The sequence below is a fragment of the Aedes aegypti genome, chromosome 3, assembly GCF_002204515.2.
Source record: "Aedes aegypti strain LVP_AGWG chromosome 3, AaegL5.0 Primary Assembly, whole genome shotgun sequence".
Taxonomy (NCBI): domain Eukaryota; kingdom Metazoa; phylum Arthropoda; class Insecta; order Diptera; family Culicidae; genus Aedes; species Aedes aegypti.
Window position 1 is genome coordinate 289,739,587 of NC_035109.1, and position 27,853 is coordinate 289,767,439.

At 38.8% G+C, this 27,853-nt stretch overlaps 1 protein-coding gene across 2 annotated transcripts in view; it reads left to right on the forward strand.

Moving 5' to 3' along the window:
- The window catches only part of LOC110678439, a 273,909-nt gene that overhangs the window by 21,460 nt on the left and 224,596 nt on the right, over positions 1–27,853 (forward strand). Inside the window, exon 2 of one of the 2 annotated variants that reach the window (XM_021851329.1) lies at positions 1,245–1,247. The exons of the other annotated variant lie outside the window; for it this stretch is intronic. The gene's annotated coding sequence lies outside the window, so the exon portion shown is untranslated. The remainder of the gene's footprint in view (positions 1–1,244; positions 1,248–27,853) is intronic. 2 annotated transcript variants of the gene reach the window in all.

The window sequence follows — 27,853 nt, forward strand, 5'->3', positions numbered from 1 at the left end:
TGAAAGTTCTGCTCTTTCTCACAACGATTATTGCCATAGAAATATTCACCCCCACAGCCACAGAAATCGAAAAAAATAACAATCACATATTCACTACGCTTGCCGAGAGCATGCAAAACATGCGAAGAAATATGGTGTTGCTACAACAAACATTGACAGTCGGTCAAACGGTTGCAGCAACATAAATCGGTTTGACTAACTTGGGGGCGGAGTCAATGTTGGTCAAACCGTCTGAGCGTCTGTGGGCTGCATTAGACTGATGAGTTTCCTCACATTTTTCCGTGTTCATTTGTACATTTTGTTTCGTCCCGTACACTCGTACAAAGTAAGTCGAATCAATCCGTAGCAGCTGTCAAATCAACTTTCATTATCATATGACAAGTCGCATAAGATCACAGTTTAGTTCGGTTGAAAATTTACACTCTCGCATTGTATGCTATCTTTCATCACTTAATATATGCATGTATATCGCCTCCACTTTTTGTACGTAGAAGGCCTTTTCGCGACATCTTATAAGAGTAATTTTGCACATTCAAAGCCTCCACGTGATTTCGTTATACGTACATTTTGGTTGTCTGGGTGCTTCCTGGACGCCCTTGACTTCCTAAACAACTTTGCCGAAGACTCAAACTTTCTATTCTTATGGATCACAAGCTAGAATTAGTTGAAAATGCTCAATTTTACATGCTCACTAGCGCCACCAAGCGGCAAAATCGCGAACTAAACTACTTTAATGGTAGGCTTACGGCAATGCAGTTGCTTTATATAAGCAATGATATGATGCTCCATGGTTATTTGGGTATGGTTTTGCCGTCAATTTCTAACGACAAATCTGAAAATGGTATAATATAAATACCCATCAAAACCCCAATTACGACGGCGGATATCAAATATTGGTGGAAATAAAAATATTAAGTATAAAATGTGTGAACACAATGGATTTCTAAATTTTAGTCTAGTACACGACCCTGAAGACTGTAAAGCCGCCTTGAGGTCGAAATATGTGTTTCTGTGATTTTGTATCCTCTAGGTGGAACTGAAAGGTATAGTACCTTGCTGCTTCGAATATCCGGACGCTTTAAAAGCTGGTCATCTGCATTTTTAACGGAATGTTTGTACTTAATTTCGATTTTTTCGATTAGAATGCATGATTCTGACGTCTCTTACATTGTTCAATCATAAAAGATGACGAATGAACAATTTTTGAGTAAATTAAGGCCGGAGTCCGGGATTCGAAGCGTCAGGGTGTTTAGAATCAACAGGGTACTAAATAAGATTTTCTGCAATAGCAGATTTTTTTATGGCTTACTGGTTTCAGTGCTTGTTGCACTTCAGAATTTTAACTGAGGCCAGCTTGATAAAATAGCTAGGAAATTGTTTCTTTGCACATCTTGCGGCAGTGAGCTCCAGTTCAACCACTGTTATTTGACGTAGTACAGTTGCCAAACACTAACTATTGTGGTCACATGGGTGTGTAGCATCTCCCCTTTTCCAGCGGTCGTAGATGAGGGCGTATAGAGCAAACAATAACATCAACAGGACGTTTATGATTCCGTCCGTGAACACATTAGAGAACACGGTGGCATATGGGCGAGTCTGTTCACTCACGCAAACAACCACCCCCGAGAAAGGGGAGAGCGGATGACGACTACTGAAGAAACTGGAGGCAGTAGTGAAAACTAATCCCTGTTTGTGTTTTGTAAACAAACAGTTAATACAGGAGCGGCCATCGCCGTCCGTGTTTTGCGCTAGGGGTAGCAAACCACGTGAGCGCCAACCTTAAAGGCAGCAGCGAGAATTCGGGTTAGTTGTTATTCGGTGTGTTTAACCCCTTACTAAAGGTAGGAAATGCAGAGCAGTGCGAAAAAGATATAATCTTAACAACATAATTTAGCAGTAGATACTGAACACCAAAAATTTTATTTTGATTCCTTCTTCTTTTTCTTGGCATTGCGCCCCCACTGGGACCGAGCCTGCTTCTCAGCTTAGTGTTCTTATGAGTACTTCCACAGACATCCTTGAGGTAACTCAGGTAAGTTGTGAAAATATTGAAGAATATTGGTCCTGAAATGCTGCCTTGAGGAGCACCAGCTTTTGCAGGAAGTCTTTCAGACTTGAAGTTCTGATAATTAACCTGAAGTGTACGATTTGGCAGATAACAATGCATGTTGGAAAGTTAGAGGTTTATTAACTTTACGATCAAAGCCTTCATCCCAAACATTGCGAATGCTTTTTCTAGAAGACCAGTAGAATAGCCTTCAGATTTGTTGGAACGAATCAAATTTGTTACAGTTAAAAGTTGATGAGTGATCGAATATCAAATAGGGCTGTTGCTAATCTCAACTGGCCGTTTCTTTGGTGAGTTGAGATGCGATGTCACGCTATACGATAAGTTGTTCATCTGCAACAACCAGACAGCTCACCAATCCATCCCGAGGTGGATCGTGCTGAGTTGTTGTTGTTGTGAAGGAGAGCGAAAGCAAAAAGGCGCACAAAAGTTTGTTGATACAATATAATTCAAGTATTTATCATTGAATAACAAGTTTATGTAAAATCCTTAATGAGATAGAATTTTTCTTTACAGTTCAATCATTTATTTAGGATGTGCAAAAATTCAATTTATAGATTTAATGCAATATTGATGCTACGAGTAGCCTCTACAGTGAAATCCAATGCTACACAAGAAATTGATTCAAATCAAAATATGGTTGTACATATTATTAGAAAAAATCTTCAACTTGTCATGAGAAAAAATTTCAAGAATCTATTGGGAAATTCTTCTGGGATTTTTACTCTAGTTCCTCTTGAATTTCACCTAATCCTCTTTGCGATTGTTCTGAAAATCTTGGGACTATTTCTGATACTTCTCTAAATTATTCTTGAAACCCCAGTATACTTGAAGATATTACACTTAAATTCTTCCAAACAATTTTATAGAATCCTTCCGGTATTACTTCTTGGATTCTTCTAAATATCTCTCTGTGATTCTTCTGAACGGTGGTAGGTCATTTGGCATAAAGTCGTTTGGTATAAAGCCGTTTGGCATAAGGTCGTTTGGCATAATGGTCATTTGGCATAAAGTCGTTTGGCATAATGGTCGTTTGGCATAATGGTCGTTTGGCATAATGGTCGTTTGGCATAATAGTTGTTTGGCATAATGAGTCTGAAACCAAGAATTTCTTAAGATGACATTCGATTTTACGATTCTATTGAATCTTTCTGAAGATAACAGGTTTGTTGTGGAGTCAATTGATACAAAATGTCACTTTATTCAGCAATCATATGCTCTTGAGTAAACTGAAACATATTAGGAAAGTTATAGCCAATAGTATTTTATTATTTATCCAGAAGTTACCCTTCTTCCAAATATTATTTTTTCTGTAGAGTTCCGCTATTGGAATAAATTGAACTAAAAATATTGATTTGTAGCACAAATTAAATCCTTCTTTCAAACATTCTGTTTTTTTTATATTTTTTAAACATCATAACCGTTATTATAGGTGTAAAACTGTTGATTAGAAATTTAAATGAATTTCATCTTCTCTTATACATAGGCTGTTCTTTGAAGCTATAATTTTTAGATATTTTTTTGTTTCCAACTGACAAAAGAGTGGCAATCGATAACATTGATCTGCTCAAGTTATCAGCGAAAAGAGAAATCGATTACTGCAGTTACTTTGATGGGTTGTGCCACTTTTCCCCCAGTGTCGGTTCCACGAATGTTATCCCGAACTGGTCATCTGATATGTACCCTTCTTTATTTATTTGGCGGTTCTTTCGAGTTTTGCCGTATAGCCGAGAATGACTGAATACCTCCTTCTTTTGATTGCTTATCGTTCTTTCTCGTTCACGATCCAGCCACTGAAGACTATTATAGCACCTATTTAAACTGCACCACTTTTCGGGGAAACAGGTCATTTAGGGAAACCGGTCATTCGGGGATCTGGCATTCGGGGAACTGGCATTCGAAGAAACGACATTCGGGGAAAAGTAGCACAATCACTTCGTTGATTCTGAACGCGATTTTTGATGTCTTTTCGTTTTATTATGCCGTAATAATTTTTGGCGTCCAATCTTTTATTGGTTTTATCATAAATTATGCATTTTGTTCCATTTTTTTATTTTGCTGTTTTAAAAATTCTTGCAAGACGTGCTGTTAGAATAATAATTACTTTGAACCTGCCAATATGCAAAATATCGTTTTGGAAAACACATGATCTCCTTTCGAGATATGCTGGAAAAAAATATTATTTTAATCACACATTTTCCCTTCTTTCGATAATAGACAGTGTTTTTGATGTAAACTTCCAAAATTGAAATTTATATTGAATCGTTCAAAAGTTTTGCCACAATTTTTTTCTTCAAAAATGTGTTGTTTATTTGAGTTATGCTGTGAGAAATTTTTTTGCGTTAGAGCTTTAAACTTTTTAAACGAAAAATAATCGGCTCTCGTATGTAGGTATTTTTTGTATTTTTCTGTAATAATAGATCTCTGATGCTTTTAATGTTTTGCAAATAAATTCTCCCTTCTTTTACCAATTATTTTCATCAAATGTTACGTCCAAACTGGCACAGAGCTTGATCTGCAGCGAAATGTTCTATGAGCGTTCCCTTTATTAATAACTGCGAACTTTCTTTGTAAATTTACTATTTCCAAATATGTATATCGCAACAAGCTCAGAGATGCTCTGTTCTGGGATGTGGAGAAAATTATTATTCCGAAAAGATTTTCTATAAGATCCGTCCCAAGTTTCATTTAGTTATGCTCTCGAATGTCACTACAATTTTTGACATTCATAGCTTGGAATATCTATGAACAACCACCACGCTTATTGAGAACCTACGAAAAATTTATGCTGGTGTTGATCTCGGTAAAATCTTCGAAAATGCCAATATTCGTTCTAAGTCAATAATTATGCCAAACGGCCATTATGCCCAACGACCATTATGCCAAACGGTCATTATACCAAACGACTATTATGCCAAACGACTTTATGCCAAACGGCTTTATGCCACACGGGGTACAATCTTCTGAACTTAGGTTTGGATTTTTTGCAAAATTCCTTCTGTGATATTCGTGTGTATCGCTTCACGAATTCTTTTGAAATCCTGGAAATTAATTTCTTAGAATCGGAAATATTACGGAAGCTTCTACTGTAAATCCTGATGCCGAATAATTCTGCCGGATATTCTTAAAGAATTCTTCCAAAGATTTCCTAGGGCTCCTATAGACATTCTTCTGGAATTTCTCAGAACTCTGAGATTCTTCCGAAAATTGTACTAAGATTATTCCGGTAATACTCACGGGATTCCTACGAAAATGCTTCTGGATTCTAACAAAAACTATCAGAGACGTTTTCGGAAATCCTTTCAGAATCGGATATCTTTCGAGGGTATTCTCGAAAATCCATCTGGAATTATTCAAAGTGCCTCTAATTTTTCTTCAATATCGTCCAAAAATCCTGTTGGAATTCTTCCGAATATATTGGAATGAATCTTTCAGGAAACCTTATCAGATTCTTTCGGAAATCTTTCTGAGGATCCTCTGAATACTTCCTACTAGATGTTTTTCGAAGATTCATTCTTAAGGCGAAGATGAATCGAAGCCAAACCTCAAAATTTCAATGGCACAAATCTGGAGATCCGAACACCCGTTTGAGCTGAAAACTTAATCGATTGGTCACCACCAGCTAGTGGCCAATAGATTAAGTTTTCAGCTTAAACGGATGTTCGGTTCTCCAGATCCATGCTCTTGAATATTTGAGGTTTGGCTTCGTTTCATCTTCACTTTAAGTTCTTCCAAGATTACTTCCAGGATGCTTCTGGGCATTCCTCCTGGATTTCACCAGAAATCTCCGTGTGATTATTCGAGAGAGTACCTCCCTAGGATTCTTTCGAAAATTCCTTTGGAATACTTCTGGATTTCTTCCGGAAATCTTACTGGAAGGCTGAATAATATCATTATCTTTATCCGGATTTTTTTTCGGGAATGATTACTGCTCTTCTGCAAAGCTTCTGAGATTCATCCGGAAAGACCATATCATTCAAGGATGCTGACGGAAGTTTTCCTGGGATTATACCGTGAATCGTTCTGTCATTCCATCGGAAATAGCATTGGGATTCATTCCGAGTCACAGAGAGATTTCTGAATGAGTTTTGGGGGGATAACTGGAAGAATTACTCAAGGATTTCCGTAAAAATCTGAAATAGTCTCATGAGGATTTGTGGAAGAATTACAAATGGATTTTTGGATGAATTTCAAAGTGATATCCAAAAGAATCCCAGAGGTTATTCCAGAAGAATCCCTGTAAGATTTAAAATAAAATCCAGGGTTTTTGGAAAAAATCACTGAGACCTCCGGAAGAATTCTTTTCTTTTTGGAAAAATTCCAAAGCGATATCCGGAAGAATTAAAAAAAGATTACCTGAAGAATTTTAAACGGAATTTCCAGAGCTATTTCAGAGTAACTTTTATAAGAGTATTAGAAAGATTTCCTAATGAATCTTTGTGGCATTTTTTAGGAGACTCAGAGAGCTGTCCGGAAGTTTTCTTAAGGGGTTTTCAATTAAATTTAAGAGTGATTTTCTGAAGATTAATTATTAAATCAAAAATATAAATAAATTAAAAAATCAAAATATCAAGAACATTTTCCTATGAATCACACGTAGACTGTATCAGAATATCTTAATTCCATACGTATGTTCGAAATTTTTCCTGAAATATTTCTGGAAAAAACTCAACCAGGCTTTCCGTTGGAATTGAAGAAGGAAAATGGCATGGAGGATTTCCAATCAATTTCTTAAGAGTTTTTGGATGGGTTTTTGAAGAAATTTTTAAAAGAAATCCTAATAGTAATTTTGTTTTGTTTTTGAATTTCCATAAAAAAGATTGTCCCAAGTGATGTCTGGAAGAATTTCAACATGATTCCCGGAAAATTCCCATGAATTTGAACAGAATAATCTGACAGCGAAAGAATAGATATTTTAGTATAGTTCCAGACGGAGTTCTGGGAGAATCCCAGTAGAATCGTAATAATCCTGAGAGAATCTAAGAAAATCCCAGGGACATTAACGAAAGAATTACTGATGGATTTCTGAAAAAAAACTTCAAAAGATATTCAGAAGAATCCCATATCTTTTTAAAAAAATCCCTCAGAAAAGCAATCATAGAAAAATTTTCGGCAAAATTCCAAGGAAATTTTCCGGAAAAAAATCCGGAAAGATTCCTGTAAAAGTCCAAGAGGAATTTCCAAGATAATCCAAAAGAAGGAAGATTTTCGGATCACAAAGCGTTCGGAGAGATGACGATAATAGTTTCAGACGGATTTCCGAAAGAAACTAGGAGGAATTTCCGAGAGATTTTTGGAAGAATCCCTGAAGGAGTTTTCGGAAGAATCTCATAGGAATTCTCGGAAGATTCTCTGAAATATTATCTGTACTATCATAAAAAAAATTGCAGGAGGAATTCCAGAAGCGTCACCCGAATAATCTAGAAAGGATTTTTGTAAGGATCAGCGCGAGATAGGTTTATGAATGAGCAACAGAGGGACTTCCTGCTTAATTTCCGAAGTATTTCATGAAAAGATGATGAGCGGTTTCAGGGAGAATATTAGTGAGATTTTCCGAAGAATCTTAGAAAGCTGTAGAATTTCTTGAAGTGATTCAATTTATAATCTCAGATGAACTTTCGAAAAAATCCCGAAAGAATAGAAAATAATCATTTATGCATAATCTTATTGTTATTTTTTTTCCGTGCACGCGTTCGAGAAATGAATCAGGCCATGATGCAACAACCGCGCTTCATTCGATGAATCACATGCAACAAAAATTGTCGGCGCTATCCTTTAAAATTCGCTCATCAAAACCTTTTTGGTGAATATAAAAAAACAGCTAATGACGGAATCCGTACTGTTCATTGTCAAAAAATGACATTTTGACAATAAGAACCATCATTCTCATCAAAATGACCTTTTCAAAATGTTTACTGATGAGGGAAAGCAAAGTGATTGGTGTCATGTCTACCTATCTCAAGTGATAGTCATTATCCTACCCTATGCTTCTGGTACCTTTTAATTGTTCGTACCTACGGGTTTTCTGAGTTATAAATACTGTCTGCTGTACACACAGAAAAGGGAGACTTCACGAACTGTGGATTGATTTACATATTATTTTATTCTTTATTTGCAGGATATATAAACTGGATGATATCTAAAAGCTTCTGCAGGATTTTTGTCTAGTTTTAAAATTGGTACAACCTTTTCTTTTTTCATTTGTCAGGAAAATATCCCTACTGAAAACATTTGTTAAATATATCAAACAATCTAATGATATGCTACTCTCTGGAAGTTTCTTGATGAGGATGTAGTAAATTCCATTTTCGCCAAGGGTTTTTATAGTTTCAACTATTTTAATAACAATTCTCACTTCTTCCAAATCAATCGCCTAGGAAGTTTCGAAAACGTTATCTTTACTGAGAATGCTTTCGAAATTCTGAGTAACCTGATTTTCAATTGGACTAGTGAGTCTTAAATAGCAATTGTGAACGCTTTCAAAATGCATTGAATGATTTTGAGCTGTTTTCGCAATCAATCAGTAATAATTTCATTCCCTTATTCAATATCAAAATTGGCTTCAAATATTTTTTTTTTTAATTTAAGATATTTTCTAAGCGGGTTCAAAGCCAGGTTCCAATGAAGAAATTTTATTTTCAAAGTTTGTGTTCCTTCCATTGAGTAACGTTTAATGATTTCTTTTTGCAGATGCCTGCCAGATAAATTTCATAGCTGGACTGCAAGTGCGTTGAAATAGCTTTCTCTTCACGTTTTTAAGACGGATTAAGAGTTTGAGATTATCGTTTAAAACCACAGATTCGAATTCTACTTCACATTTTGGTATCGCAATGATTACTGTCGATGTATGTTTCATATTTATTCCAGTCAGCTCGTAAATAATTGTATGTGGCGCTGATAGGATTAAAATTGCTTCATGGGATATTTGGAATATAACAGAGACATGATAGACATGATCAGCGTGGGTAATCAGTTGGCTTCAAAAGTGACTAGAGTCGGTTAAGACCAAATCAAACGTATAAGGGTTTCTTAAAGAGGAAAAACAAGTAAGGCTATCAGGGTATTGAATTGAGAAATATCCTGAGCACTCATCGAATGAAATTCTGCCGTAGGAATTGCTTTGCGAATTATTCCATGAGCGCTGTTTTCAATTGACAAAAAAATTCCTTATTGCGAGTTATTTGCCGCAAGTCATTTTGATGCATATTATATTGCTGTCCAAAACATTGAAAAGGCAAATAGGCAGTTATGAAAGTATAATCATCAAGCTGTGTTTCAACAGAAATACCCAAAGTTTCAAAATTATTGGTTTCAAATTGATATTAAACGCCAATGAATGATGGTAGCAACTCCACCACATGCTCCATCCAGTCGAGCATTACAATAAACAAAAACATTAAGATCTCTTTTAAGTTTGGATCCAGGTCATCATGGGAAAGAATTAAACAACATTAACATGAGGACATTACATTTTGGTATCACCAAAAAACAATTTCATTATTAGTAATAAATTTTGTTGAATTAACTATCAAATTTTGTCGCTCCTTTGCTTGATACAAACCGTGCTCATCCAGTTTTTCGGGGGACAACCGACAAGATTAAGCTCAAAATACCATAAATTCCATGCTGACTTGCGAAATGACTCCGGGACACAAACCATCAGCCAGAAGTAGCAACACCACAACCACTCTATCAACCCATGTCAGATGGAAATAGCATTCGAAACAACGCCCCCCTCCTTCCGGATTTCACCCAAGTGGAAACAATTTTGTCATCAGAAGAACAAAGGCAAGTCCTCCCACCCATGAAACGATTCAGGACAGTTCTGCTCGCACTTCTTCTCGATGCGATAACTGGAGGGCAATGCTAAAGATTTGCCAGATCCTCATCAACCGAACGAGTGACAATAGACAACAGCCGCAGATATTGGGTCGTTGTAGGAAGCATAGCTACTCCCCAAGAATCCCCCCTCCATCGAAGTGCTTAAAAAACAACCATCTCCCCCATGTGCGTTATCCAAAACGCTCGAAGATTGTGAACCCCTTTCGTTTCGAGATCCTGAGACAAAGGCAGAGAAAAAAACACAAGAGAACGCCTATAAACAATTCAGATAAATATCCCAAGTGCCATCTCGTTGGCGTTGAAAAGCGAAGGACCAGAGATGGGTGCCACGACCAGCCATTCAGTCAGTCAGTCAGTCAGTGTCAGAGCATCTCCCGGTTTCTCGGTAGGGTGGCCCATAATGATAGGTGGAGAGCTGGAAGGGTACGATGGGTAGGGCATGTTGCAAGAGAGCCGGACAAAAGAAAGACATGAAGCACGGCAAGGTGGATCAAGAGCTCAACGATTTGGCGAGCGTGGGACAGAACTGAAGATATTGAGTTGTTAACTAAATAAACGAAATCAACCTACTATTTGTACAGTTATATTTGTTTCATATAAAAATGGACTACCTTATAGTCACATATAGTTGAGAGAAGATGATAAGAAGGATAAAGTGTGCGGTAAAGTGTTTGCCTTCCGAGTTGACTGACGACGACTACAGTGATGCTGGTGACGTGAACGCGACGTTCTTCTCAAAGAGATAGTTATCCCGCGCTGAGAAGGCACTGAGCTGACAGCGAGGAACCACTTCGGTATTGCAAACCAGAGTTGTTCAACTAGTTTGTGCCGTTTTCAGATTTACCGAGTTGCTTGAAATGAGTTATCCGTCGTGGCTACAGGTACCTATTGGGGGAATGTTTGCCAATGTGACTCTTGAAGCAATCTGGCGTCGTTTTCGGTACTGGGTGATGCCAGTACTGGAAAGGGAAGTGGTACGAAACCAAATATGTATCCGTACCATCTATTCCTATTCGTACCTATTAGCAAACTCCAGCACAAGGGAAGGATATTTTGGAATAAATTACTCTGGTAGGAAAATATTTGCGGATATATTCAGTCATTCGCATTGGGTGGTGAAATTGTATGCCAGAAAGAGAAAATCGTTTCGTGGAACATAACCTATATAAGTCGACAATGTAGTGTTTCTTAGCTTTAGAAGAAAGTTCTCAAAGAGGATCATATGTCTATCAAAACTTAAAATGTTACTTGGGCAACATTGTTTAAATCTATTTAGTAAACATCTAAACAGATAACATTGAACCAACAATCTCCATCGGATTTAACGGCTACGCAATCTTTTTAATACTAAAACGTTTTATCCCCGAAAAGACTGTGTAGCCGTTAAATCCGAACGAGATAGTGTTACAGTCGAACCCCCGCCAGATTGAATCAACAATTTTATGCCACAAAATACTCGGTTTGTGGCCGCATCTCTCTGCCCCACGCTCGCCACCGATACGCACTTGATCCGCCCACCCAGCTCGCTGCGCTCCACGCCTTCTTGTACCAACCGGATCCGAAGCGAACACCATCTTTGCAGGGTTACTGTCCGGCATTCTTGCAACATGCCCTGCCCATCGTATCCTTCCAGCTTTGGCCACCTTCTGGATACTGGGTTCGCCGTAGAGATGGGCGAGCTCGTGGTTCATCCTTCGCCGTCACACGCCGTTCTCCTGCACACCGCCGAAGATCGTCCTAAGCACCCGACGTTCGAAGACTCCAAGTGCTTGCAGGTCCTCCTCGAGCATCGTCCACGTTTCATGCCTGTAGAGAACTACGGTACATGGTACATTTGGTGCGGGCGTGAATCTTTTTTGACCGCAGCTTCTTGTGGAGGCCATAGTAGGCCCGACTTCCACTGATGATGCGCCTCCGTATTTCACGGCTAACGTTATTGTCAGCCGACAGCAAGGATCCAAGGTAGACGAACTCATCGACCACCACGAACGTATCCGCGTCTATCGTAATACTGCTACCTAGGCGAGCCTTGTCGCGCTCGGCCCCACCAGCTAGCATGTACTTTGTCTTGGTCGCATTCACCACCAGTCCAACTTTTGCTGCCTCGCGTTTCTGGCGGGTGTACCGGTCTGCTACCTTTTCAAATGTTCGGCCGACGATGTCCATATCATCCGCGAAGCTAACAAATTGACTGGATCTCGTAAAAATCTTACCCCGGCTGTTAAGCCCGTCTCTCCGCATAACACCTTCTAGCGCAATATTGAACAACAGGCACGAAAGTCCATCACCTTGTCGCAGTCCCCGGTGGGATCCAAACGAACTGGAGTGTTCGCCTGAAACCTTCACACAATTTAGCACACCTTCCATCGTCGCTCTTATCAGTCTCGGGAGCTTCCCGGGAAAGCTGTTCTCGTCCATGATTTTCCATAGCTCTACGCGGTCGATACTGTCGTATGCCGCCTTGAAATCGATGAAAAGGTGATGCGTTGGGATCTGGTATTCACGACATTTTTGGAGGATTTGCCATACAGTAGAGATCTGGTCCGTTGTCGATCGGCCGTCAACGAAGCCGGCTTGATAACTTCCCACGAACTCGTTTACTACAGATGACAGACGACGGAAGATGATCTGGGATAATACTTTGTAGGCCGCATTCAGATTGGTGATCGCTCGAAAGTTCTCACAATCTAACTTGTCGCCTTTCTTGTAGATGGGGCATATTACCCCTTCCTTCCACTCCTCCGGTAGCTGTTCTGTTTCCCAGATTGTGCCGATCAGCCGGTGCAGACAACTGGCCAGCCTCTCCGGACCCATCTTTATAAGTTCAGCTCCAACACCATCCTTACCAGCAGCTTTATTGTTCTTGAGCTGGTGAATGGCATCCTTAACCTCCGTTGTCCCGTCTTTCATTGCCTGTGCTCTCAGCGCAATTCAGGTGCTCGTCGAAGTGCTGCTTCCACCTTTCGATCACCTCACGCTCGTCCGTCAGAATGCTCCCATCCTTATCCCTGCACATCTCAGCTCGCGGCACGAAGCCGTTGCGGGATGCGTTGAGCTTCTGATAGAACCTACGCGTTTCCTGAGACCGGCACAGCTGTTCCATCTCCACGCACTCCGTCTCCTCCAGGCGGCGTTTTTTCTCCCGAAAGAGGCGGGTCTGCTGTTGCCGTTTCCGTTTATAGCGTTCCACGTTCTGCCGGGTTCCTTGCTGCAGCATGACTGCCCGCGCTGCATTCTTCTCCTTCAAAACCTCCTGGCACTCCTCGTCGAACCAATCGTTCCGTCGACTCCGTCCCACGTACCCGACGTTGCTCTCAGCTGCATCGTTGATGGCTGCTTTTACTGTTCTCCAGCAGTCCTCAAGAGGGAATTTATCCAGCTCACCGTCTTCCGGTAATGCAGCCTCGAGGTGCTGCGCGTATTCCGCTGTGACATCCGGTTGCTTGAGCCACTCTAGGTCATACCGGGGCGGCCGTCGGTACCGTACGTTGTTAACGACGGATAGTTTTGAGCGCAGTTTCACCATCACCAGATAGTGGTCAGAGACGATGTTACCGCCACGATAGGTCCTGACGTCGATAATGCCGGAGAAGTGCCGACCATCAATCAGAACGTGGTCGATTTGCGATTCTGTCTGCTGTGGTGATCTCCAGGTGTATCGGTATGGAAGGCTGTGCTGGAAGTAGGTGCTACGAATGGCCGCATTCTTGGAGGCGGCAAAATCAATTAGTCGTAGGCCGTTTTCGTTCGTCAGCCGGTGGGCGTTGAACTTTCCAATAGTCGGTCTGAACTCCTCCTCCTGGCCAACCTGAGCGTTTAGATGTCCTATGATGATCTTGACGTCATGGCTTGGGCAGCTGTCGTACTCGCGTTCGAGCTGCGCGTGCAAAGCGTCTTTATCATCATCAGTGCTTCCGGAGTGAGGCCTGTGCACGTTTATTGTTCTGAAGTTGAAGAACCGGCCTTTGATCCTCAACTTGCACATTCTATCATTGATCGGCCACCACCCGATCACGCGCCTCTGCATATCACCCATCACTATAAAAGCTGTTCCCAGCTCATTGATCCCTTCCAACACACTTCCTGCAGCGCAATGATGCCGAAACCGCGGATCTTCAGTACATCGGAGAGTATGCGTGTGCTTCCGATGAAGTTGAGAGATTTGCAGTTCCACGTACCGTAAAATGGGGTGAAGTTGATCACTTTAGAGCGATTCTGTTCTATAACTCCTAGTAGAATTCATGTATCATTATCCAAATATTTTTTAAAACATGTACTGGTTGGATATCTGTCGAATTATACAAACGAAATTTTGACGAAATGTTCACTTAATTACAAAAAACATTAGTTGATCAATTATTGCGATAAGTTTCCTTAAATAAAGAGATATGCTATTAACTAAATTTGGGGTCACTGAATCTGGAACAAGTCCTAAAAATCTTAGAACTTAATGTTATATCGGTCAATTTTGAATTTGAATGTTGGAAATTTCAGAACACATCACATTAAACGCCTAAAAGTATGCAATTTTCCTTGAAATAAGCAACTCACGCACAAAAAATACATTTTTACTCAGAAAATGATTGTTTATCCACAATGCAAATTTAAAACTGGATTTACAGAACATATCTGCAATGTAAGAAATAGTTTATTTAAATGGTGTCTTTATATAGCCTTGTCAATAGTCGATTGTTTGTTTCAACAGTTCATCAAACATTTTATAAAAAATCTGTTTTCCCATGGTATAATTATCATTAATGTCAAACCGAACTTAGGAACATCAAGAGCAGGCATCGGGTAATACGACGTCACAGGAATTGTGCTAATTGAAATTAAATCATAGCTCTATTGACAGTTTATACATGTGGGTACGTGAATGATCAGCTTCTCCCCACTGATCAACTACACCCTGAATTACGGTATCGAGTTTCCAATCGCTAGTCCATTTCCGTCGTTGCTGATTGTTCCGGTCCGTATTCTCTCGTTGACGTTCTTGTGCTGATGTGTTTTTCCGGTTGGCTTTCAGGGCCTGACACCAACCCCCTAGATTTCCGGAGGACCATTCACCCTAAATGTTCGGAGGCCCATAGGGCGCAGTTTAGCTTAGAGTTCTTCTCTGGCACTCGGTCGATGATCAGCCGCCCCTGGAATGGGGAAAAGCCGCTGTTGTGAGCTGCTCCTAACATGGAGTACAGGTTGCAGAAGCAAACAACCCACCACCCCCCCCCCCCCCCCTCCCAGTTAACATACGACCAAAGCTCCCACCGGGGTTGGTTATACGATCTTTCCTAAGGTTACTCATGCCCCGGCCAGTTTCATGAGGAGTTAGGGATAGGAGTTGCTGGGTAAGAGGCAAAGAACCACACAAAGGGGCCTATTTTATTACTGCAGGTATGGGAGGCGGGGGTGGTACATTTCGCATAAAGACGTTTCGCATACGGACGTTTGGCATAATGAGAACTATATGTCTTCTTCAAAATGCTACCTGTTCTTATATGAAACTGCTTTATGCGAAACGTCCTTATGCGAAACGTCTTCATGCGAAATGGGTCACCCCCATGCGAGGCACCAATGGCACGCCATGCCCAGCCAGTTACCGTCCCGATTATTTGCCAATATTAATGAATTTTTTTCTATATAGCGCTACTTGCTTCATTCTGCTGTCGTCTGTATTCAAGATTGATATACGATATGTCAGTTTATACAATTTCGCACGATCTAAAGTATTTTATTGTCGACAATGACTCATACAGAGACGAATGCCCCGTCAGGGCAAAGTCTCTTAAAAAAGAGAAAAATAAAATCATAGTGGAAAATTATCTACAATTTGGGTTAACATTTATTCTTTTCGTGTTGGCATATTGTGCGATTCGGATTTTAGATGTACAAATATGTGATTTTTGTCTACGATACGTGGTTCGCTGGGTCGTATTAGAATAAAGTGCAGATGAAGTGCAATTATAAGCCTCCTCGGCTTAAGTCTGAACGATGAACCCATTATACTCTCGTAGCTTTCTCATTACAACCAACAAAACCAATATTATTTACGCTTAACCTACCCAATGAATGACGGAATCCTACAACATTTTCATTTGTCTTTCATTCCTGTTAAATTTATTCTTTGTTATATTGGAAAACTTGATTTTTGTTGTTATTTGGTTTATTTTTGAATCTCAAACATATTTTTTTTTTTTTTTCATTTTCCTTACTCTCTCTTTAACTTTGTGAGAAATGATAGACAGAGTTATGATATAAAACATCTGGTTATAATTTTCTATTATTACAAATAATATATAACATTTGGAGAGTTATGCTTTTGACACTTTAAAATGATTATTGCTTTGTTCGTAACAAACCAGTTTTTCTTGTGTTGAGTTCAGCAAAAGTTAGGTGAATTCATTCAAGCTTATATTTTTCCATAACCATTGGCTTCCCAAGTAACCATGGAGCATTATATCATTGCATATATAATGCAGCTGCATTGCCGTAAGCCTACCATTAAAGTAGTTTAAAAATGGAAAAGGGCCCTTTTACAGTTGCACTAATGCTAAAACGACGATAAAGCAATGAAGCAATTTATAAAGTAACATTAGTGCAGCAGTGCAATTTATAAAGTGATATTAGTGCATTGATACATTTGTAATGTAGAGTTAATGCTTTATTGCTTGACAACTCTTGGAATATGTCGAATAAAAGCAATGTTACATCAATGTTGTTGATATGCAGTAGAATACGTGCAATGTTATAATGCTTGTGGTTACTTGGGTTATTTTTAACTCAGAATACTGATAAACGACATACATTTCATTGAAACCAAACTACATTTTCCAACTATCTCAGTTAAGCTCAGTTAAGTTGAAAAAAAAAAACAAAAAAACAAATCCAGTGAAAACCATATGGCGAAACGTATAAATCCCCAGAGTTTCAGAAAAACTCTTTTCCAGGACACCAATTAATCTCCTGCACCTGATGAACTCGTTGTTTTCTTCTTTCTACCCTTAATTTTACACAGTCTAATATTGTGTCACAATGATCGTCGTCGTCGTCGTCATCGTTGTTGTTGGCTTTCAGTTCACACCACCGTTTTTATTTTTGTTTCCCTGGAGCCACAAATTTCACGACTCATCATGAGCAGCCCGTTTGCCCCGACTCACTCCTACGCAGCATCATGACGTACCAACCTATCTTCAAAACAGGACTTCAAACCGACTTGCATTCGCAGTTTTATTTTCTGTCCAGTCAGGTCCAATTCCAGTGCCGTGTCCTTCCTTTGCGAACGCGATGGCGACAGCTGGATATCTACAGTTCGAGTGGGTGGTGAAGAATGTGGAATGGGGCCCACAGTGTGAGCGCAATTAGATTTTGTTTTACCAACCAGCACGTCATCGCCACACAAAGGCGTGCATCGTCCTGCTAGAGATAGACCGGGGGTGCTCAAACTGCGGCCCACGCCATCCATATATGTGGCATGTGCACACTTTAAATTATTTCATCGACCTCGTCGAGAAGCCGATTTTCGCATTGAAGTCTGTGATTGAGCACCACTGAGCTAGACATGCCAGACCTGCTAGGTACATGATGCCGAGGACGACCGCAACACCGATGATGATGGTGATATTACGTGATTTGTCCCTCGGTCTTCGGGACTGATGCCAAATCATGGTCCATGTTCGCGCGTCGAAATGCGGGATGCTGGTCAGAGACGATGTAGGTGTGCCTATTTAGCTGTGTGTGTGTTCCGTTTGCACTTGTTCCACTTCCGACGGGCGCACGTCGCTATTTATATACTCCTCCGTCGAAAGCTAATACCGGAGAACATTTTTCTTCGCTCGACTTGACTTCCTTCCAGGTTTCCCGACCAGCATCCTTCTTTTCTCAGTGTTTTAAAATTAGTTCCCTCCGTTGCTCTGTCTCTGTGCCGTCTCCGCGCAAGGTGTTGTTGTGAGTTCCTAAAACGGTCTCACGACCAGCAAACACCATCTGGAAGGTATTTTTATCGAAATACTTTCAGTTTCAAACCCACCGTGATAGGTCAGCCGCCAAGTTCGACCAAGATGAGAACCATTTCCCGTTCGCATTCCCGGCCATCGTCGGGCGGCTGTTTTTGATGGGATTCTGTTTACCGTCCACAGGCAGTATGGGCTCAGTCTGTTTCAGCGAAAAACGCACAGTGGGCAAAAGCATCCCACCAGATTTTATTGCACAGAATAGCTCAAAAGTGATCAACTTCACCCCATTTTACGGTACAATTTTTCGTTTCGCTAATCGCAAATGAGCCAAATCGCTATCTCCACTCAATAGCAACACGATGTTTAGAATTGTTTGCTGATTTTGGTCAGTGTTTGCCCACTATGCAACGCTTCGAGATATAGGTATTCTTTCACGTGCCTCGACCCAATCTTCGCTTCGCTGGTTTCCATGACAGTGGTCGTAGTCGTCGTCGTCGTCGTCAGACAACTCCCGTTTCGTCCCGGTATCATCTTCAGGTCGTATTTTTCCTCAGATCCGCAATTTTCTCTTGGAGCCACTCCAAAAACAAATGCCCCAACTTGAACGGCTGTTACCTAGTCGACCCAACAACAACAGCAACAGCAAAAACATCCCCAACAGAAACGCGGCCGGAAAGGGAAAATTGGGAAGCTTATTGACTTTGTTCCTCCGAAATGAAGGTTGTTTTAAAGGGGATCACCCCAAATCGTCTGGCAACTTATTTTACTTCCACTACTGGGGGTTCCTTTCTTTGGAATGATGGTTGCTCTCCGCAGGGAACCGGATTATATTGCCCTGAACGAGTGATCCCTGGAGGTTAGGATTGCAAAATGATGTGTTTGTCTTTGTCGGCGGAATGTTGCTATAGAAGTTGCCACTCAAACGGGGGAAGGGAGATTGTGCCTCCGGCCGTTTTCTCTGTTGTCGGTTATGCTCCGTTGCACCACAGATTGAGGCAAGAAGAGGAGACCATTCGTGGGAGCAGGATTGATGCTTTAAAGCCATTTGTTTGTTTGCACAATGGAATGGAGGCACTTTTTCACGACGACGACGATAACAACGGCTTGATGGCTCTGGATGATTCAGTTAATCGCTCAATAACAGATCGGGATTTTCAGCGAGATAAGTTCAGCCTCTCGGGTGACGCGTTCTTTTCTGCCGGGCCAACAATAGATGACACCTGTTACCTTCAATGTGGATAAAGTATTTGTAGTTCAATACTTTATTTAATAGTTTTTTACTAATTTGATGTGGAAACAGTATCCTGTACGAATATGAAATTGGGCCACTGTATATGTTTATCTAAAACCCAAATTTTCTATAAAGAGCCCAAGGAGTCAAGTCACAAGAACCATTTTATTCCTCTGTTTGGCCTTATTAACCCATTAACGCCCAGCGTCCTATTTTGAGGACAGTGATTTGCGCAAATAACTTCAAACGACACAGAATATAATTATATTATGTTTGGACAGCTTGTTCACAGATCTGACGTCTTCCACTCAGTGGACATTTCGTTTCGAAATTCACTCGCCAGGTGGCGCATCTACCTAATGTTTTTGGAGCATTTTGGAAAATACATTCAATGATAAAACATGACATTTGGTTTTCCGACATGGAAGTTATTGTAGAAGTGTAGTGAAATCGTTTTATCAGAAATAGAGATGTTTAGTTACATTCAAAATTTCTTTTACTAAAAAATAATAATAAATACTCGTTATTTGATACTGTTTGCTTATAAAACGAAATCCAATGCGATGACATGTAGTTTCATTGACATCAATTTAGCTAAAATAGCCCTGTGAATTTGTTTGAGTAGAAATATAAATTATTGATAACACTCAAAATTTGTTTTACTCAAAAAACTAAGATACACTTTTGTTTTCAATCTGGTGGCATGTAAATCAAAATTTATATCGATGATATCTAGCTTTTTCAGTATAAATTTGCTTGTACATGTCCAGCGAACACATCTGAGCAGACATAGTTATTTTGGATTACACATAATTTTTTTTTACCAAAAACTTACGAGAAAGACCTCTTTAGACCTTTTTGTCTAAAAATCAATATATACATGTTTAGGGTAAACAGTAGCGTAGCTAGGGGGGTGCGGTGGATGCGGTCCGTCATAGCATTAAGTTCAGTGGCGTTGCTAGGGTCTTTGGGGCCCGGTGCGGGGCCCCTCCCCGAAGGAGGTTTGCAAAATTGTTTTATTACTGAACTCACACGTACTTTCAACATTTTTTCGAAAACGTTCAATACACAAATTAACTAACTCATTACGCGTGGTGAAGATGGATGAATTATGAGTGACATCACGAAAAACTCATGAGCTCAGATGAGATTCAGACCCACGACTCTTGTATGCCAGACGAGTGCTTTACCAACTATGCTACCGAGCCACTTGGCGATTCAATAACTCAGAAGGTTACATGTTTTAAATTCAAACCCAATGTTTGTACAAAAAAATCGTGATTAAATGGTCAAAATAATCTCTGCCAATGAAAAATCACCCATACCAGGGCGTAACTAGAGTTTCGTTCAGGAAATACAGTCGACTCTCCACAACTCGATATTTTATAACTCGATATACTCTATAACTCGATGGATTTCCATACATCGCGCTCTCCATAAGTCTATATTTCTATAACTCTATATCTCCACTAGTCGATGTCACGTGAGAGGTAAATTTCTCTCCATAACTCGATATGTATTTTAAAGTCATTCTTATTTGTGAAAACTTGGTCTAATTCATGTTTGGAGGTGAATAAATACGTGCAAGTTGTAATAAAAGTTGAAAAACATGAAAATAATGTTAGTAAAATTAAGGTGATTTTTCGACCATTTCGAAAAAAAGTCTTCAAATAATAGTTTGTAAAATACTATCAACAAAATAATATTGTTTTCTTACAGAAGTGATCATATATGTATTGGAAATATAGAAATTTATTTCTTCGATTTTGTGATTTTTTATGTTGGTATATTCTATAACTCGATAATTCTAAAAGTCGATGGTCCCTTGAATATCGAGTTATGGAGAGTCAACTGTAGTTTTTATTGCTACGTCTTGTGGAATTAAAAAAGTTTATATGTGAAACGGTTGCCTTATAAGTTTGTATATGTTTCTGTTTAAAATGATTTTTAGAGACATTCTCGGATAACTTTCTGTATATTTTACGGTATTAAGTAGTATTGTGCAAATCACTGATAAATTCTTTATTGGGGTTTTTTATGCAGATTTAATAGTCTATGCTATGTTATTTTATGAGGAATTCCCAGCGAAACTCATAGAGAAAATTGTCCAATTCTATGAAAAATAAAACATGCACAGATTATTTTGCAGTAAAAATCTGGAACTTCTTAAACTCTATCGAAATTCCTTGCATTCTTAAATTTTTCGAAACTTTTTGTAAACGTGACTTCGTTAAAAAAAAGAAGAAATTTTGCAAGCATATTTGAAAGAATGCTTGAAAAACAGGTACAACCACTAAGGTGTTTCTGGGAAAATTTCTGCTTTAACCACTTGAAGAACTCCTTGTAGTAATGAACGAATTCAAAAAGAGCTCACTGGAGAAAAATGAAGGACAAATCCCAAAAGATTTCCATTTATCTGAGGAATTCTCACAAATATGTAAGATAAATACCAGAAAAAAAATCTCAGTAAATAAATGAGGGGTATATTCGAAATAAGTAAAATAATTCGTAGAAGAATCCTTGGAGTTAATGGTTAAGAAATACATGCGAAAACCACGGGCTTGGCCAAAGGTACGCCAAGAAATCCATTCAGTGGATTTCAGGGGAAAATGCTCAAAGGTCGCCTTAATGAAATTCTCGGTTGAAATCTTGATGAATTCCTAGAATGATTCCTGTAGGCAGTCTTGAATAATCCTTTAAAAAGAAATAAAATAGACCTATTCGGAATCCCTGTGCCATTTGTTTAAATCCCTTAATGAATTGACGTCCATACAGGAACGCCAGATAGATTATTACTAGCTTTATCAAAGTGATTTAATACCCGGATTAATTCTTCAGAAATTAATAGAAAAAATCCTGATAGCATTGCTCAAAACATTCTCTAGAGTTTCTACAAGAAAGCACTGGAAAAGGTTTCCTAGATTTATGGTTAATCTTAATTCTGCAGAAATCATGTTAGGATTTCTGCAAACATTCCTGAAAGAATTCTTAGCGAACTATTGAACGAATTTACTCGTATTTTTAACGAAATTTCTCGAAACGTTTAACAAAAAATAAATGTTGGTAAAATTCATGGCAAAATTTTGTATAAATTACCAGGAGAAATTTTTAAAGAAATATCCTTACGAATTATTTAAGGTCAACCGACAACATACAAAACATAATACCAGAAGAAATTTCGATCAACAGTAAATTTTATGGAGCAGGGGGGGATTGGGGGTTGCTCAGTATAAGTGATTATTGTAAGAATAATCAAAATACTTCCGAAAACAATTTCAACAAGTCATTGGTATACTTTATAGCAGACACCACCCTGGGAAAATATCTGTAATAACTCAGAAGGATTGATTTTGAGATAAGGCTGATACATTTTTTTTTCTTTCGCCACCGCTTCCTTAAAAAAATCGATAATTTTGAAGACGAGACCAAAAGAGATTCATTGCTCTGTTCAACCCTATCAGGGTATTGACGTTTTTAATTTCAAATAACCCCATAAAACAACGACCCCAAGGACAACCTTGAAATACGAAGAGCGTATTGTTCTGTCACATTTCAAGAAAAAAATGAAATTAAAATTCGTTAACATTACCCTTTTTATGTATTTTATTTGTTTGCACCCCAGTTTGTACCCTGAATATTTTTCCCAGCCTTGGGCCTTCCAAGTGGTCTCCAACATGAAAGAAAACTATTATTTGCATCAGTCTAAATAGTTAAAAAAATCAAAATCTTTGGCTTACACATTTTACAAAATTCATTATTTTGAAAATATTTTGAAATCTAAAAATCTGTACACTCTTAGGCCTTTACTCATTCATCATATTGAGAAGGTATCTGCATCATTTCTGAAATGAAACACAATAATAATGGTTCAGATCGTAAGAAATAGGTACATGCTCAAAGCTCACCAATGCTTTTAAATTTTGGAGGCCTACAAACTAAGATAGATTTGATTGGAAATAAGAATTCATGAAATAAATATTTATAAATTCAAAGACTTAATTAGACTCAACATTTTAAAAATATTTGGTATTTGAGCCTACTGAAGTATCTACAGGAGGTAAAGCCAAAAGCGGCCCTCATCGAAGGCTCTTCTTTTTTTTTGTGTAGGCCCCTACTGTAGGGGCCCAAAGCCATGGTCCCTCGGGCCCCTCGACCCACTCTAAACTTAGCTCTAAAGTATTAAAAAAAGGGATAATCATGGGGCCCCTGTACACCGCTGATCCTTCTTCTTCTTCTTCTTCTTTCTGGCATTACGTCCGCATTGGGACAGAGCCTGCTTCTCAGCTTAGTGTTCTTATGAGCACTTCCACAGTTATTAACTGAGAGCTTACTGTGCCAATGACCATTTTTGCATGCGTATATCGTGTGGCAGGTACGAAGATACTCTATGCCCTGGGAAGTCGAGAAAATTTCCAACCCGAAAAGATCCTCGACCGGTGGGATTCGAACCCACGACCCTCAGCTTGGTCTTGCTGAATAGCTGCGCGTTTACCGCTACGGCTATCTGGGTCCCCCCGCTGATCCTAGTCTTCTCCAAAAATTATGATTGTCATATTCATTATCTGTTTAGGATCTTACAAATTGTCAGTATCCAACAAGATATGTAGAACTTTTAATGTTATGAGAACTCCGCCCTGCGATTTTGGGGCCCCCAGGAGCTCGGGGCCCGGTGCGGACCGCACCCACCGCACCTCCCTAGCTACACTGATTAAGTTCGTCCTAGCTTGAAGGAAACTGACAATTTGTATGATCCCAAACTAAAAAAATAGCATGATAAGCATAGGTTTTGTTCAGGGGCCCCTTGAGTATAAGTGATTTAATACTTTAGGACTAGATTTTGAGTAAGCAGAGGGGCCAATGGGGACCGTTGCATTGGGCTCCCACATTTTAGGGACCTCCACAAATATTTGTTTTGTAAGTTATTTTCCTTGTTGTTCAATCGATTGGATACCTATTTCGAAAATGTCGAGTCTAATTACGGCCTTGGGTTACTTTAATTCATGAATTTTAATTTTGATTATTTAATGATATTTTTGTCAAAAATTCTCCTGGTAAATTATAAAAAATTATGCCATGAATTTAGTAACTTATTTTGTTAAACGTATTTAGAGATTCTTCCAAGGTTACATTGAAAAAAGCGGAAAATTCTTCCATGAATTCGTTGAGAAATTCTTTCAGCAGATTTCTTTTTGAATAGTAATAAACATATCTTGTAAAACTATAGATTTCTATGAGAGAGTGGACAAGCTATAAATTGTTCTAATTGTAACTTGGTTACCTAATTAATGGTTCATTTTGCCATATTTCCGTGTCGTGTGAGGCAACAGCCTACAAAGAGGGTCAGTTTGTCTCAGTCACCATCTGATACTGTCGGAGAATGGATGTGATTCCCCAATACACGGTCCTTCGTGTGGCGTCTTCTGGTGACTGGACGGAGTTTTTTGTGAGGGAGGATTGGGAATCGAACCCATGACCTTCCGATTACGACGCGAAAACGTAACCTCGAGGCTACGGCACCCCCCTACGCGTAACTTTTTACAAAAAATAAAACACTAAAATCACTAGTAAGGCGAGCAAATGAGCATGAGCATGAGCATGAGCATGATTGACCGCCCGCAGTTGCTACTCCATTATTGCAAGAACAGCTGTATTTACACAGGGAACCAACAGATGCTACTCAGGATCAGTAGCATCTTCAATGTGTAAGTACTGGTGCTCTCATTATTATAACAAACAATACCGGCGCCGGCTGCGTCCGAATGCAGGTCAATTTGAGAATGGGATGGAAATGTTGACGTGTTACTTGCTTTATGGAAGCCGAGAAGTCCTCTGCACTTCCACAAGAAAACACTGGGAGTTTGGATATGGGAAAGGATTCGCTTTGGTAAACGATAAAGATATATTTTTAAATGAATACCTGAACATAAACACGAATGATCGATACCGATAGTGCGGTTACTATGCGAACCGGACACGATCCGGATTTCGTCGCTCACCCACAAAGGAGCATGCAACAGATTCATCGGATCAAACACTACTGACGCGTCGATTTTTTTTTTCACTCGGACACTTTATTTTCGTTTTTTTTTCTTTCGAAAAACGCGAACCGGACACAATTGATCCGGATTCCACCGCCCACCCTCAAAGGAGCATGCAACAGATTCAATTTTTAAGTTCATAGAACGTAAAGTAAACATGCAAAATTTCATACAAATTTCGTGCATTTTTTCTATAGCTATAAGCAGTTGAATTGATTTTGTATTTAAAAATAATGAATCATTAGTGGTTATTTTATACCACTTGCCCCTTATATAAAAATCAGAAGTTTTGCGAAATATCTGCTTTTATATAAGAAAACAACTCCTGTAAATTTCAGCTCGATTGTAGAACATCAATACAACCTCTCTAGGCAAGGGCTCACAAAATGGCTCAAGTTCAAGACACTACCCATTTTTTCTAATTTTTGACACGGCATGTCTGGATTACACCTCACATAAAAGCCGATGAGTTGCTTTACAAAACGTCATATCTAGTGTTTTGACCTAGTTCGGTTGGTAAGAAAAAATCGATTTGAAAATCACTAAAATTTTTATGAAAAACTTGTTTTTCTCGATTTGAAGTACTTTCAAAATTCATATACCATGCTTATCTTAAAGTTTATATAGCGTAGAGTAATCATGCCAAATTTTAACATAATCCGTGCACTTTTACTAAAGTTATATCAGTTGTTGTGATTTTGCATGCTTAGTGACATAAAATCATTGAGAGTCATTTTGTCCCACTTCCCCCTAATATAAAAATCTAATATTTTGCAAAACATCTTCTTTTATATGGAAAAACGATCCCTGAAAAACTCAGGGACAGTCCAACACCTTTGACTCGGATTTTGCAAATATTTGACATCAGAAGTTGGTCAAATTTGTTGTTTAAGAATATAATATTAAACAATGTAGGAATGCTCATTTTTTCATCTCGGTTGCATAGAGGCATGCCTTAAAATTGTGTACGGACACCCTGTACAAGGAGTTCTTCAAGTGATAAAAGCAAAAATTTCCCCAGGAACTTCTGCCTTTTTTCAAGATTTTTTTTGAAATATTCTTGCAAAATTTCTTTTAAGACTTCTTTTACAAGAAGATTTTTTAATTCAAGAATTTAGGGTACCTCTATGAGTTTTGCTGGGAGTTCCTCATAAAATAACATCGAAAATGAAATCATGCACATTATCTTGATTGCCTACTAGATCTGCATAGAAAACCGCAACAAACAGTGTTTGGATTTTGATCCGTTTGATACGTGGCACGAGAGCGTTTAAGAGCAGCAACTCTCACAGACTACAAAAGTATCGAGCCATTCGGGTGATTTATGTTTTGCATATAATTGGTAATAACTTTCATATTTTCTGGTGATGCAGACTTTAACAACCTAATTAAAATCTATTGGATCATTGAACACTCCTTTGGTTGCAAACGTAGAACAAAAAATGGAAAATATTCGCTTCTGTTTCGTGATCAGAATGAGAGTGGGTCAGCGAATGTTGAAAGTGTTGATACACAGTGATCGGCGCCAAACAGTGGGTGGTGTGTGTCTGTCTTGTTTTCGTTCATGGCTCGTTATCTTCTACGAACGATAAATATTATGCGTGTTGTATGAATGCAGGTGGATAAATGGGATGATATTATGGCTCGTGTGTTCGTTGTTCGTGTGATCGTTAAATTATCCAAAGCCAGACAACAAAGAATTTTTCAGTGGTTTGCGCAATACTAGAATTTGTCCAAAGATTTCATCAAATATTTACCTATGAATAGTTCCAAATTGTTTCACAGATTTTCAAAGAAATCTAATAGGAATAACCATACTCTAAAATACCGTACAACATACAGGAAGGTATTCAAGAATATATTCAAAGATCTTTTTAAACAGAAACATATAGAAGCTTCTAGAGCAATCGCCGTCCTCAGCAAAACGAATCACCGAGAATCCAACAACTGAGAAAGTGTGTATATATTTAGACGTTTTAACAACAACTATTTCTTTACCAAAATTGTATTTTTTTACATGCAGATTATTTTTTAACTATTATGTTTTTTTTTTACAAATATTAAACGTTTTCTAAAAACTATGGGAGGTACATGTGAATTCGCTAATAAAAGACATATTTTGCAAACATTTTTTCGAGGGCCCCCCAAATCTACCTCCGCACCGGCCCCCCTAAACTCTAGCTACGCCACTGGGCGTAAAATAAACGTTTTAGATTACACTCAAAACTTATTTTGCTTAAAAATAGAAGAGACCCTCATTGTTTTTAATAATTTGCTAGTTCTTCCAAACTAGAGGCGATAACATTCAATTTTTTGACATAAATTCCATTTAAGGATTTAAGAAAATATGTATGAGCAGTAACATAAATATTGGAACATACTCAAAATTTATTTTACCTAAACACTACTTAAAATCATTTCTTTAAACTCTTTGCCTGTAAATAAAAATTCATGGTAATTACATGTATTTTGTACGGAAATGCGTTGATTGTAGAACTCTGGTCAACGCGTCAGGGCAGAAATGAAGCTTCTTATTAAGACTTATTTTTAACCTAAAGAACTATTAAAAACTCAAGGGTTCAGCTTGTTAGTCTGTGAATCAAAATGCAAAGCAATGATACGTTTTTTTTCATAATAATTTGCCTTTAGATGTCTAGTGGACATGTTTGAGCAAGAATTAAACTTAAGATAACACTCAATATTTATTTTACATGAAAAACTAGAA